Here is a 13,630-nt window from a genome sequence, read left to right on the forward strand (position 1 = left end):
TGAGAAAAAAAGGAACATGAGATAGGTTTGAACACGGATATTGCATTTGGCAGTCCGAGTCCGACACCATGACTACTCAACAACGACGCTGTAGTCCATGCGATTCGCTCGATGTTGCACATCTTAAGCTTGGATCGTTCATTGTTTCTATTTTGCTCCTTTTTTCACAGTTCAATACAACCTGTCTAGTTTTCATACTTGATTTGTGTTCACTTTTTGACGGGCTACTCAGTGGACCATTTTACCACTAACACAGAGGCATATGCGATGGGGAGTTTCCCTTGTAACTAAAACGAGGTTGACAATTAATTTACTAACACAAACTGGTTGGTTTGATTTTTCAGTATTTTTATGCCTTAATAACTATTAACATTGTAATTCTTGATACACGAAGCAAGGTATTTCATTAGCTTGCCGTTTTTGGTAACTTAACTACTGGTACTGGAATCGTTTTGGATCTGTGCAACGTTTCATTGAGCCAGGTTAAACATTTTTATCTTATGGGATTGTAGTTGATAGTTACAAATGTTTCTGTCTTTGTGATGGTCAGAGGGCGACTGTAAGGGGACATTGATGATGTTACATGTGTTAGTGGGTAGTTTGTTATTGTGAGAATGTGGGACTATGCTGCGTTGTTGTGTGATCAATGTTGTCGCAGTTGTTAGTTTTCAGCGTCTACATCTACTTCTTTATCCTCATTTGAACCTGGCTCTTATTCTGGCCCCTCTAGTACATGGCCTGCGGTGGTAATACTTCCTACTGGTGTTTCAGTTTCTTGTGTCCTGAAGTCGGGGTGTATGTCGAGGGTGTTTTATATAATGATGTGGTGGGGGAGGGTTAGATGTATTTAAAACTGGGTTTGTTGTTTATTGTGGGACAAAATGTTAAGATGTTTTTCATGTTTTCTCTGTTGGCGAGAATCTGCTGGTCATAGCCTGTTCTCTGTTTTATGAGGCATGTTTGAAGTGGGGCGATCCCTGCTGATCCGTAGAAAATGTCTGAGAGTGTTCTAAAGTCAAGTCTGAGAACACTTTGGATAAGTCGTCGTTCAGCTGAGAACAGTTTGGTTACCATTGGGAAGGGTAGTCCAGCTAATAGTGCACAGGCACATTCCGTGATTGGTCTGATGAACATCTTATAGGTGTGAATGGCTGTGGCATCTGAGCAACGATGAATCGTACATGAATCAGTCTGATTAGGAATTTTCTTTGTGGTTTTTTCCTAGAATGTGGAGAAAGTGCACCTTTGACTTGAAGTATTTGTCGCGATGTACTCCTGAATACTTTGCTGAGTCGTTCAGAGTGACTGGGATGCACAAGGCATTAGATCTTATGTTGATTATATTTTATTTTTATTTTGACTTAAATTTCGGTCTTTGAATAGGACTATCTGAGTCTTCATAGGGTTGGGCTTAGTTCACCATGTGTTCATCAATGTGGGGCCCTTTTAGGTAGTCGTTCGTTTGTCTTTGTGTTGTTATGGTAGAGATTACAGAGCACCGCTATCCAATATCGTCCGGTTTTCTGTTGGTCTGTTGACAGGTGGAATGTGGGTGTTATATAGGGAGAATATGAGTGGCGAAATGATTCCTCTTTGCGCCATTCCTGCCCAGCAGACTGTTAGTAATACAATATTAACGCTGTTTTAAGGCTGCAACACTGTTTTTCTTTGGTTTGTATTAACATCCATTTTTCAGACGCTTTTGTTTTTTTGTTTATCCTCTTTATGCTTTACTGTCGTCCGCATAGAGTGTATGCTATTACTACAGTCTAATGAATACAGTCACGACGTTCACTGGCGCGAAAGTTGTTACTGTTTGACAATTGGAGCGACACTGGCACTCCAAGCGATGAGGAAGTGGACACTCACAAGCACTGTATGGATAAAGTTTGTTTCTAATTATTTTCTACTTAATTAACGGAATAGTTATTATATTTTTGCGTTCTATACTTTACTTAATTACCAAGAAACACGAAGTATCGTGAAATACATATAGAAACAGCCAAACCACACCGCTTCAGTGATATAAGCTACAAGTCGTTCATGAAGAAATACTTTCGAATACATCTGTATTTGCAGCTTACTCTTCTGAAAGGAAGAAAATATAAACACATTTCATGCATGAGAAGCATGTATTTCTATTATAGTTTCTTGTTACTACCATAGACACTTTCCTTGCCACTTAAAATTTTTTTTATGGAGTCCAGTGGTTTGGGCTTTCTTACGCTTCATGCGAATTTCTAATACTAGAGTATTTATGTAAACGTAGTTACACTTGCTCCAAAAGAGAATATGTCGAAGATTCTTGCCGTTTGTGGCTCAGATTTAGCAATAAGTCTTGAATTTGTTTCTCTTTTGTTGAGAAACAGTTTCATTGCTTTTGACTATTTAGTATCACGCCAGTAAGATTTTCCCTTAAGCTACATTTGTAGTAGTTTATTTGATACGTCAAATAGTGTAGATATTACATTCCATTTCGGTTTCCTACGTTCCACTGTCACTGGTTTGGCCGAAGGTACAGCGAACAAAACTCTGCTTTATTGGATAGATATATGATGTCTTTCTGTAAAATGTCAGGTCTTGTGGTATATATTAGTAATTTTTTTGTTGTTGAAGGAAAACGGCATTATTCAGTAAATATTTGTATGATAGAAGAGAATAGTAAATGTCCTGAAATTCACCACTTTCTATCTCCCAGGGTGCTACGAAAGTAATTAATAAAAAGTATGGTGTAATTTTTTAGTTATTGTCGATTTTTATGGCATAACCTACGCTTCATATTGTAAAAACGATGTCACAAACCAAAGTAAACATTAATAATCGCACTCAAACGATACTGTATTCAGAAGTGTTGCTTGCTGGCCGCTCTGGGCGCTGCTATCGCTAGAAATAACAAAATCGACTGTCATGTTAGACTGTCCTATTACATATTTAAATAAATTCTGCCCAAACAGACTTATTATCGAGCTTCATTTACTGCACCTGATAACAGTTTGTGGGTCAAGTGCATGAGTCTGTTTTTCAGTGTGATGGCACAGTTTTTCGAGGTATCACGAGCAACAGCAAATTTGACATTACTGGCTAGTGTTAGTGTTGTGCAATGGAGCAGTCTAAGCATCAGTGATTGAAGTTGGCTGGAGAGGACAACTGGGCAGTGTGGATCTTCAGAGGAAAAGACCTTTTAATTATTGTCAGAGGCATACCTATTAAGCCACTGAAAGAGAAAGCAGCTGAGAAAAAATTGTGGCTGGAAAAGGACTCAAAAGCACAAGAACATATTGTGACATGGGTGGAGGTAGCACCACTCACTTGCTTACTTTCGTGTATAACGTTAACTGGCATGTAGGTGAAGACCACATATGAGAAAGAGTCCATAGTAAGCATTCACCCACTTCAGCAAAAGTTTTTCTCGCTCCAGTTTGGTGATCGCTTAGTGGTTAAAGTTGTGTTGAAAATGGAAACATCAATAGTAAATTGAAGCAAGCAGGTGAACCAATTTAAGAGAAAATGAAAATAATCAGAGTGTTTTTGCCATTGCCAGAGAGAGATGAACATTGCAATTCAGCATGGGAGTCTGTTCTCTTTGAGAAGAAAACTTAATGAGTCAATTTCAAGTTTGCTCAATGAGGAAGAGAAGCAAATGAGTCTGATCAGATGGAGGCAGCTTTGGTCAGTGTGAGCAGGCAGCAAAAAATTACCTCTTACGCCTGTGGTAAGGGGGGCATTTTGAAAAGGATTTTAAAAATAAAGCGAAGAGATAATCTCCAATAATTGTAAGAAAGCAGGTAATTTGAAGTCAGATTGCACATTGTTGAAATCCAAGGAAAGCAAAAAGCCTCAGGATGCAAATGGCCTTATATGTATAAGTCAACGAGTTGACCCAGAAAATTATTGATTCACTCATGCAGGTGCTAGAGATCATATGTGCAATACAAGAGATTTGCTTAAGAAACTGAGGGTGATGGTAAACTTCTTAATATGATTGGGTACGCTACTGTGGAAATGTACGCATTGAATAGGATTAAATTTATCAAAACTACTAAGTTTATTGCTTTTCGTGCCTGCACTGAAGTTCAATCTATTTTCAGTCTGTTTGATGGACAAAGTTGTGTGTTTAGTGACAAATAAGGAACTATGTGAATTTTTGAACAGTAAAAGTGAACGTTGCGCATTATCCAAACGTTCCAATAAAATGTATCCTACGTTGTTTGCTATAAATGGAACACAATTGGAACAGGCAATGGTTACTTTGATGTGTGCAGATAACATACATTCTGTGGTTGATGTTAATGTCACTAGTGAGCCTTCATTGGTCAGTACTGATAGTGGTCTGGTAAGTTTGCCTAAACGAGTTGAAAACTTGAGTGTCTGGCATAAAAACTTGTTCATCAGAGCATTATGAAGGTGACAGTGTTCCTGTCACATAAAGGAATGGGCTTTATTGCTGACTTTCGTCACTTGTAAACAGTGTTTGGTGGGTAAACAACACCGTTTGCCTTTCCCTGTCAGTTTGTTAGAGCTACTGTCACACTTGAAAAGGTTCATGCACACATCTGTGAACCTATTGAGACATGTTCGATTGGGAGAGTGAGATACTTTTTGCTTTTGAAAGATGACTACTCAATTTATTGCAATATATTCTTTACAAACAGAAAAATGAATTTAAAGATTTGATCAGGAATTTTATTGCAAAAGCTCAGAGAGAAACTGCTCTGAAAATTAAAGTTCTAAGAAGTGACAATGCACTGGAGTTTATGAATACTGATTTAGGTACATTTTTGAGTGAAAATGGCATAACTCATCAAAGAAATACTGTGTACAAACCACTGAAAAATGCAATAGCTGAAAAGGAAATGCACACCTTGGCTGAAGATGCCAATTAAATGATTTCAGGAAGGCCTAAGCCATAACATTTCTGGACTGAAACAGTTAAAACAGTGGCTTATGTACTTGTTGCGAGGCTAGTTGAATTTACTTTAATGCAACATATAATCCGAATCTTAAATCATATACCTTCATTAAATAATACATTCAGAAACAGAATAAAACGTATATAAAACAAAGAAAAAACATAAGTCAGCCATTGCGCCAAAGATAATCATTAAAAATATCAATCAGTTGGGTGTATCATTACAGAATACATAACATTTTACTTGACTCCATCCTTTAGTTTACTCCATCCTTAGTATTAACGACATTTTCTGTTGAATCAGATGTGTTGTCTGGACTGGGTAACAACAGGTCATGCACAGACTCCTGACAGTACATTAGAGGTAGCCTCTGACGACCATTGCAGCTGATCCATGGTGGGCAGTGGAGAAACTGGAGCATTTGTGTGTCAGTACCAATGTAGTGTGCATGGAAAGCTGGTTTGAGCCTGTCGATGGTGATAGTGGTTGGCATACCCATCACAACAACTTTGAATCTCTTGTCCTCCCTATTGATCACACGATAAGCTCCATTGCAGGTTGGCTGCAGTGGCTCGAGTACTGTCTTATGCTATACAAAGACATGAATTCATTCCCATAGCTCTTTAAAAATAATAGGGCTATGGATCTGCTGGTCCCTTGGAGGAACAGCACTAGTTGTCGTATTTGCGATGCACCTTTTGTATGGAATCTGATGGGTCAATGCAGTCATCTGCCATGTTTGCAAAGAACACCGTCCTGTCTACCCGCCATAAACAAGTTCTGGAGCCGTGGCTTGTAAGTTTTCTTTCAGCAGTGTGCAGAGACCCAGGAGAACAAGGAGCAACATTTCTGTCCACTACTGTGAATCGTGGTATCGAAGTGGTGCATGTGTTCAAGTAAGCCATTCGCTACTGTATAGTAAGCTGTTGTTCTAATCTGCTTCATAGCCAGTAGGACCGAGAGTGCTTTGAACAGATCCGACTCTAATTGCCTTCTCTGGTCTGTTTTAATTCGTAGAGGCACACCGAAATGGGCGATCGATTCACAGAAGAACACAATCGTGACAGGTTCGGTGGTAATGTCGGCGATCGGGAACGCCTCAGGCCAGCTTGTAAAACGATGGATGGCTGTAAGTCAGTAGGCGTACCCTACCGATGGCAGGAGAGGTCCTAGTAGGCCTAGATGGACATAATTAAATCTGTTATTTGTGGGAAGAAACGTCCCAAGAAATGATCTGACGTACCGGCTAACTTTATGCCATTGACAGGTCACTAATCGAAGATACTGTTTGTAATCTTTGTACATGTGTGGCCAAACAAAAGCTTTCTTTAGCATGTTAGTAGTGGCTTGTACTCTAGGTTGCGACATGTTACATAAAGAACCGATTGACTGCTGGCGAAAGTCAGTTGTCGCAAATGGTCGCTGGTTTTTATTGGTGACATCATAATACAGCAGAGCAGTTGACGGTGGCACTGTAATACGGCGGAGCTGTAGACATGTTTATTGCACAAACAAATCTTATAGCTCGCTATCTGATTGTTGGTCTGCAGTGAGAGCTTCAAAATCAACTGGATCATTGATCACTTTGATCTGAGAAAGAGCGTCACATGGCACAATCAGTTCTCCTTCACTGTGAACAGTATAAGTAGTGAAATGTCCGAAATAATTGAGATGTCGCAGCTGATGTGGTGCCCCTTTTTCATGATGCTGGCGGAAAGCAGTTGTTAGTTGTTTGTGATTTGTGAACTGCTTCCCCTCCAACATATGTGACGAAATTTCTTAATAGCACCATAGGCAGCTTAAAGTTCGAGATTATAGAAGGATCAATTCTGTTTAGATGCCGATAATTATTACCTAAAGAAAGGCTAAAGGCTCATGTATTTGTTATTGCAGTGTGGCACTTACAGTGGTAGATTTGTCGATGATCAGGGCGAGAGGTGGCTGCGGAACTGGGTGCACTAACAATAGAACTTCTATGATGGCAGTCTTTAGGTTGTTTTTGCCAATTTGGCCTAACTATTCGACTGGAATTTGTCCTTTAGCTTCTTTGACTCATACAAGAACTTATTCAGTGGCGCAACTAGGAGGGCACAACTGTGAACAAACTGAGGGTTAAAAATGGTTACGCCAAGAAATCGCTGTAATCCTTTAACTGTCTTCGGCTGCAGAAAATTATGTAATGCTTCCACTTTTCCATTTGGTGGTTGTATGCCTTGTATGTTGATAATATAGCCTAGGAACTGTGATTCAGCTGCTCCAAAGATACACATTGGCAGGTTGATGAACATGCTATGTGCATGTAGATTAGTGAAGATCTGTCGTAAGTGTGACAAGTTTTCTGCCTCTGAGTTTGACATGCAGAGGATGTCGTCGATATACAAACAACAATAGTCTGTGTCACTTGTGACATCATCCATGAAACTTTGAAATGTTTGGACAGCATTAGAAAGTCTAAAAGGCATTTGAATAAATTCAAATAGTTCAAATAGTGTGCAGTGTCGCCACAGATATCTGGTAGAGTGCACAAGCTAAGTCCTACATAGATAAAATGTGCTTACTGGAGAACATTGAACGTGCAGTCTTCGATGTATGTCGCTGGATATCGATCTGGAATGATTGTGACACTGAGCTGTCGCCAGATGGACGCCATCCATTATTCTTCTTTGGGACCACATATAGTGGAGATGCCCAACTACTGCTCGATGGCTAGCAGATTCCTTATGAAAGCTTGGACGAGAATTCCTGTTTAACTATTTTCATTTTCTACGTTGTCATCTGGCACTGTTGAGCGTGAAGGGGCGGTCCAGATGTAGTGAAAATATAATAAGACCAGTGTTTGGGGCACACAGCCATGATGTCGGAAAAGGTCGCTGAAAGACACATCATGGCTTTACAAATGGTGCAGAACCGAGCTCTGAAAACCGCTCTGCACCTCCCAAGGCAGTATTCAACTCACCTGCTGCGCAAAGACGCTAGAATTCCGGTTTTATAGGATAGAATCCAGAAAGGTTCATGTGCGTTCTATGAAAGGTGAGGTCAGTCATGCAGTCGGTTTATCATGGTAGTGGACCACCAACCACACCACAGGCCCACAACATGTTGACCTGACCTGCTGTGAGCTGGCTGTAGTGGCCTAGCGGTTCTAGGCGCTTCAGTCTGGAACCACGCGACCGCTGAGTCGCAGGTTCGAATCCTGCCTTGGGCATGGGTGTGTGTGATATCCTTAGGTTAGTTAGGTTTAAGTAGTTCTAAGTTCTAGGGGATTGATGACTTCAGATGTTAAGTCCCATAGAGTTCAGAGCCATTTGAACCATTTTTGACCTGCTGTGAGAGGAATTATATCTGCAGCTGCCTGCAGTAAACTCACCTCAACACACTCAGAGGCCAATCTTGCTACAAGGACAATTTCCTCTGCAGCAGCATGAGGACAATCATCTTAAAATATATGAGGCCCAACCATCAACTCAGATATCACGTAACACTGCACTGAGAGATTCATAGGGACGAATTTTTAATGTTAACCTGCACATGTGCCAAGCATGGAATGCTCAACTGTTACGACGTCTGGCGACTGTCACATAATAAGTACGCATGCACCAAAGATGAAGGACCAATAGCAGTGCAGCTTGATGTCCTATCATTCGAATGTGGCGTCTCTAGTCTCTGCAAAGAAATTTTGTTTTTCCTGGAAAGTAATAAGTTTTTCATGTACACGAGTTTTTAGGTGGTTCGAACGTAGCCAAGATGAATGGGAAGACGTTAAAGACGACTCACACATGGGACGCCCTCCGACATGAAAAATGGATTAAAATTTCGGAAGAGTAGGTAACCTGACTCGATCAGACCATCAGTTGAGTATTTGGTCGAGTGCTGAAACTTTAGGAGTGGACAAAGAATGTGGAACACAAATATTACCAACATAATGAGAGAAAAGTGTATACAAATCTGATACTGAAAATTCCGACAGTCAAACAAAAAGAAGCTCGTGAAAATATTTGTACTGAAAAAATCCTAATTTCTTGGAAAGAATGAGAACATTTGACGAATCTTGGTGTTTCACTTATAAACCAGAAACTAAATGTGCATTTTCACTAGTCAAGTTTAGTTGACTGATTTTAGTTGATCAGCAAAAGGTGAATGAGAAACCTAGTGAGAAACTTTTGTTTCAATACAGTTGATCGATTTTTTAATGGGCCAAGAAAAGTTTGACTGAGTCAAACTTTATCATCCAAGTAAAGACTCATCTTGAGCTAAGCGTGGTACTGATGTGTGTGAACCCTATAGATTGGCCGATTGGCCTGTCAGTTTACTTCCAACTCATATCGAATACTAATGTTTTTATGTGTTATTTTGCATGCGGTGTTTTTTAATATCTTACAATATGGTCCAAATGCATGATATTACATTTTTAGAACTATACAACATGTGTGATTGTCTTTGCAACCATCTTTGGGGTAATTATAAAAATTGCATTAATGAATATCCCATTCTTAAATGAATATGCTCTAGATGCCCCATATTCTATGATGTACTTTGCGAATTCTACAATTTATATGCTTATTGTGAGTCAACTATTACAAATACACTAATTATTGGGAATGATTAACTTTTTTTCTGCTGATAGCAAGAACAAAGCACCCTTTTTTGAGTATAAAATTTACATGTATTATTTGTTTAGGAAATATACTACATCACTTGTCAATTATGTCTTTATTTGCTTACTAATAAGTAATTTTGATCAGTTGGTGAGCAGAATTTGCCTGGATGTGAATATAAAAAGAGGATAATTTCTTATAATCTATAACATTCCTAGACACTGAAGTATATAGCTACAGTAAATAATTATCCTTGAAGAATCTTCTGAGAACTGTTAACAGATGCACTTTAAATGAGCCACTTCCTAAAAATCTTCCAATGGTGTACTCCATATTTTCAATGCAACCGTTAATGTAACATTTATTCTAGAAAACTATATATTTATTCTATTTTCCACTCTTGATTTAAATGGGTGTGGTTTACGTTAATGCCACCTAGTGTCGCCTGTCATCTGGTCAGTTTTAGATGCTTATAGTTTTGAAAACTAATTTCATGAATGTCGTTCTTTTCCGTTAACCAGAATGTTGCCAGACTCTCAAAATGAATCTTGCACATAAATGAATGCAAGCAAAACTTTGCTAGGTTCTGCTAATTATAAACAACTAATTTGAGTTATCCAAAAGAAGAACATGAACCAATAGCAAGTCAAATTCAATTCAAGTGTTGGAAAGAGCTGCTATTCGAGTCTTCAAGTAATGTTGTCCCACAGGTAGTGATCAATATTTTGAGCTCAGAGTTGCTGTTAATTTGTCTTATGTTTATAGCGTATGTTTCACTTATAATCCAGAAACTAAAGGTGCATTCTCACCAGTCAAGCTTAGTTGACTGATTTTAGTTGATCAGCAAAAGCTGTATGAAAAACCTAGTGAGAAATTATTGTTTCAATGCAGTTGATCAACTTTTTAATGGCTCAAGAAAAGTTTGACTGAGTCAGACTTTGTCATCCAAGTATAGACTGATTTTTGAGCTAAACCAGGTACTGATGTGTGTGAACCCGAGATTGACCGATTGGCCTGTCAGTTTGCTTCAAACTCATATCGAGGACCAGTGTTTTTTGTGTGTTATTCTGCATGTGGTGTTTTTGAATGTCTTACAAAAGACTAACAAGTGGTTCAAATGCATGATGTCAAATTTTTAGAACTGTACAAGAAGTGCAATTGTCTTTGGAACCATCTTTTGGATAATTATAAAAATAAAGATGCATGGCATAATGCATTGAGATGTATAATAAAAGAAGTAAACATTTCTGGTTTAAACAATTCTGATTAAAAAAACAAAGTCAAGACAATCAGATCTATGTACAAAAAAAGAATGTTTGTTGGTGTAAAATTCCAATAGAAGTGGAATGGGAATGGAGGAATTATATGTGTCCAAACAGTTTCAGTATAAAAGAACAGATACATTTCTGAATAATGTTGCAAATACAAGAGATACATTATCAAATTTAGTAAGTACACTCTTTTTTTAAGTAACTTTACAGGAACTTGTAATAATAATTATTTATCATCATGTATCATACCCAGTTGCTACCAACACAGCACATCTTCATCAAAAATATTCTGCATATTCAGCATGCACAATAGATGATGATCTGGCCTAGTTTTAACTCACTAAAACGACTTGAAAATTAATTAAATCATTCACTTGGGCCTTCCATGTTCTGTAAGAACCTGGTATAGTCCGCTGGTTATTAATATCTTCAGTATCAGTATCTGCAGGTAAATATTCTTCATTCAAACTCGTTCTTAACAAGCTATGAAATGCTAATTCTGTTTTGGCAGTTCTGTTCACAGGAAGTAACTGCAGTGGCTATAGGCCATTCGAAAAATCTGAATCTAGAAACCAAAACTCAGAATGCATTTTCAACTTTGTAACAAGTTCATGAGAAGCGATAGTTGAAGATTTTTCATTTTATTGAAAAATTAATATTTCTCCTAAATAATTTTAAAATGTTTAATCATAAGGAAAAAGTGTCATCAGATACACTTATTCCATTTCATGGGGGATTTAACGAGTTACAAAAACTTCAACACTGCATTTAAAGATAATTTTCCAAAAATGGCAGCAACATTTGCCCATGAATTTGCTCCTACATGAAAGAATTGAAAACAAAACAAAAACAATAGCTTGTGTCTATTAACTCCATAAAAATTGTCCTGTTTGTGACTTTGTAATTAAAATATTCTGAACAACTATAATGGGCATTCCATATAACAACATGCTCTCTGTCTACAGAATTGCAACATTTGGGAATTTCCATTGGAAATTGTATTCCTTTTGAACTGCCTTCTATTCCTCTTCAGTTTGTGGCACACACCAATAAAGCGACCTATACTGTACAATTTTGAAACATTGAAATTGTTTATATATAACAATGGATTATGCACAATGAATGAACATTAAAATATTATATACCTGTGCGAGTCCAGGAACTGTTACACATCTTTGTAATCTGTGATTTGTCGTATACTTTTTCACAGAACATTTTTGCTGTTAGAAGTTTCTAAAACAGCTCTGTGGGCTGTACAAATTTTCTTTGTCTTTCAGAATTTCTTGCAGGGCAAAGGAGCGGCAAGCAAAATGTACGAAAAGAAACAAATAATCCTAGAGGAAAGGGGATTTCCTACATGTACATCTATTACTACCACAAATGCCTATACTCAGTAAGAAATAATGTATGTGGAAAACACAGAATCTGCTGATGAGTTTACTCAAAAACCATCAAAACCAACAACTGTGTATCATGCTCCTCTGAGTAGCAAACGGAAAATGGGGCATAACATAAGTGCAGTGATTGATAAATTTAATAAATTAGTGCAAAATAATAATAAAGTAGATACTAAAAATGAATTTGATATATTTGTTGAACATACTAATGTCTAGCTAAAGCAGATTCCTCCTTATGATGCTATCATCTGGCAAGAACAAATTCAAACTATATTAAACAGAAATGATTGGAGTTGGTAGCAAAACAGTCCTAATACACAACTCCGTCACTAGTATTTTCACCTTCTCCAAGTGCTACTACTTCACCAGTCTTCAAACAGCATGGATGGAGAATATTGGTCATTCTCATTTGCAGCTGATATCCACAACAAACAACAACGAGAAAAAGATTTGCAGCAGCCATCTGACATACTCGTGAAACTTCTAAGCAGCATTTCATAGTAAAAAATAAAACCAAATGGCAAAAAGTATCTTAAATTTGATACTTCTGATAAAACATCTTGTATTCAGTTTAATAAAATCTTGTAAAGCTTCATATATAGAAGCACAAACTTTCTTCAAAAGTTTGAAATGATACTTTTAGTTACACAGTAGTAGTAGGGCAATGTAGGCCTCTCCCCATATTGCAGGTTACCTATATCAGGGGCAATCACCTATTCATGGGTAAACCTATTGTTCTATTTTTATTGACATGCCCTTAATCCATTGTTTTGCTAAGTGGATCAGGACCTCCTGGGAATAATCCTTCCTTTTGATTGACAGATTCTTAACCTATTGTTCCCTCATACATACCCTCTCCTCCTTCCCATCCCTTTGGGAACTGCTCTCACTGATAGAAGTGCACTTTTGATATCGATTTGATTGACTAATTAATTAAATAAATCAAGTGATTAAATTCACCCTCTGGGAAACCCTACAGCAATCCCCATCCCCTCCCCTTCCCAGAAATTTGATCGATCATTTGGACAGAAGTCGATTGCAGTAAATGCAATATTGATTAAGCAATTTAGACAATATGTGGAATAAAGTTTATTTAAAATTTTTATGTGATTCAAGGTGGTGTGTGGAATATCGTTTATTTATTTAGTTAACGAATTTCTCAGAAAGTAAACTGCAGAGTGTGGAATACTGTTTATTTAAACAATTTACAGGATAAAACATGGTATGTGGAATATAGTTTCTTTAAAGAATTTGTCAGGCAATCTATTGCAGTAAGGAATATTTAAACAATTGCGGCTCTTTTTTCTGATCGCACTTGGGAACGCTGAGTTGGCTTAGTTTATATTTGCTGCCAGAGTCAGGGATTTCATGCTCTTATTATTTATTGTCCTCACTCTTCGAAGCACACTTTGTCTAAGCATAGATGCGAAAATCAGAACAATTGCTCATGACATATT

At 37.8% G+C, this 13,630-nt stretch overlaps 1 pseudogene; it reads left to right on the forward strand.

Moving 5' to 3' along the window:
* Window positions 1-10,622: 10,622 nt before the first annotated feature.
* LOC126273308 (uncharacterized) lies at window positions 10,623-12,487 on the forward strand (annotated as a pseudogene).
* Window positions 12,488-13,630: the final 1,143 nt, after the last annotated feature.

This window comes from Schistocerca gregaria, chromosome 5 (assembly GCF_023897955.1).
Source record: "Schistocerca gregaria isolate iqSchGreg1 chromosome 5, iqSchGreg1.2, whole genome shotgun sequence".
Taxonomy (NCBI): domain Eukaryota; kingdom Metazoa; phylum Arthropoda; class Insecta; order Orthoptera; family Acrididae; genus Schistocerca; species Schistocerca gregaria.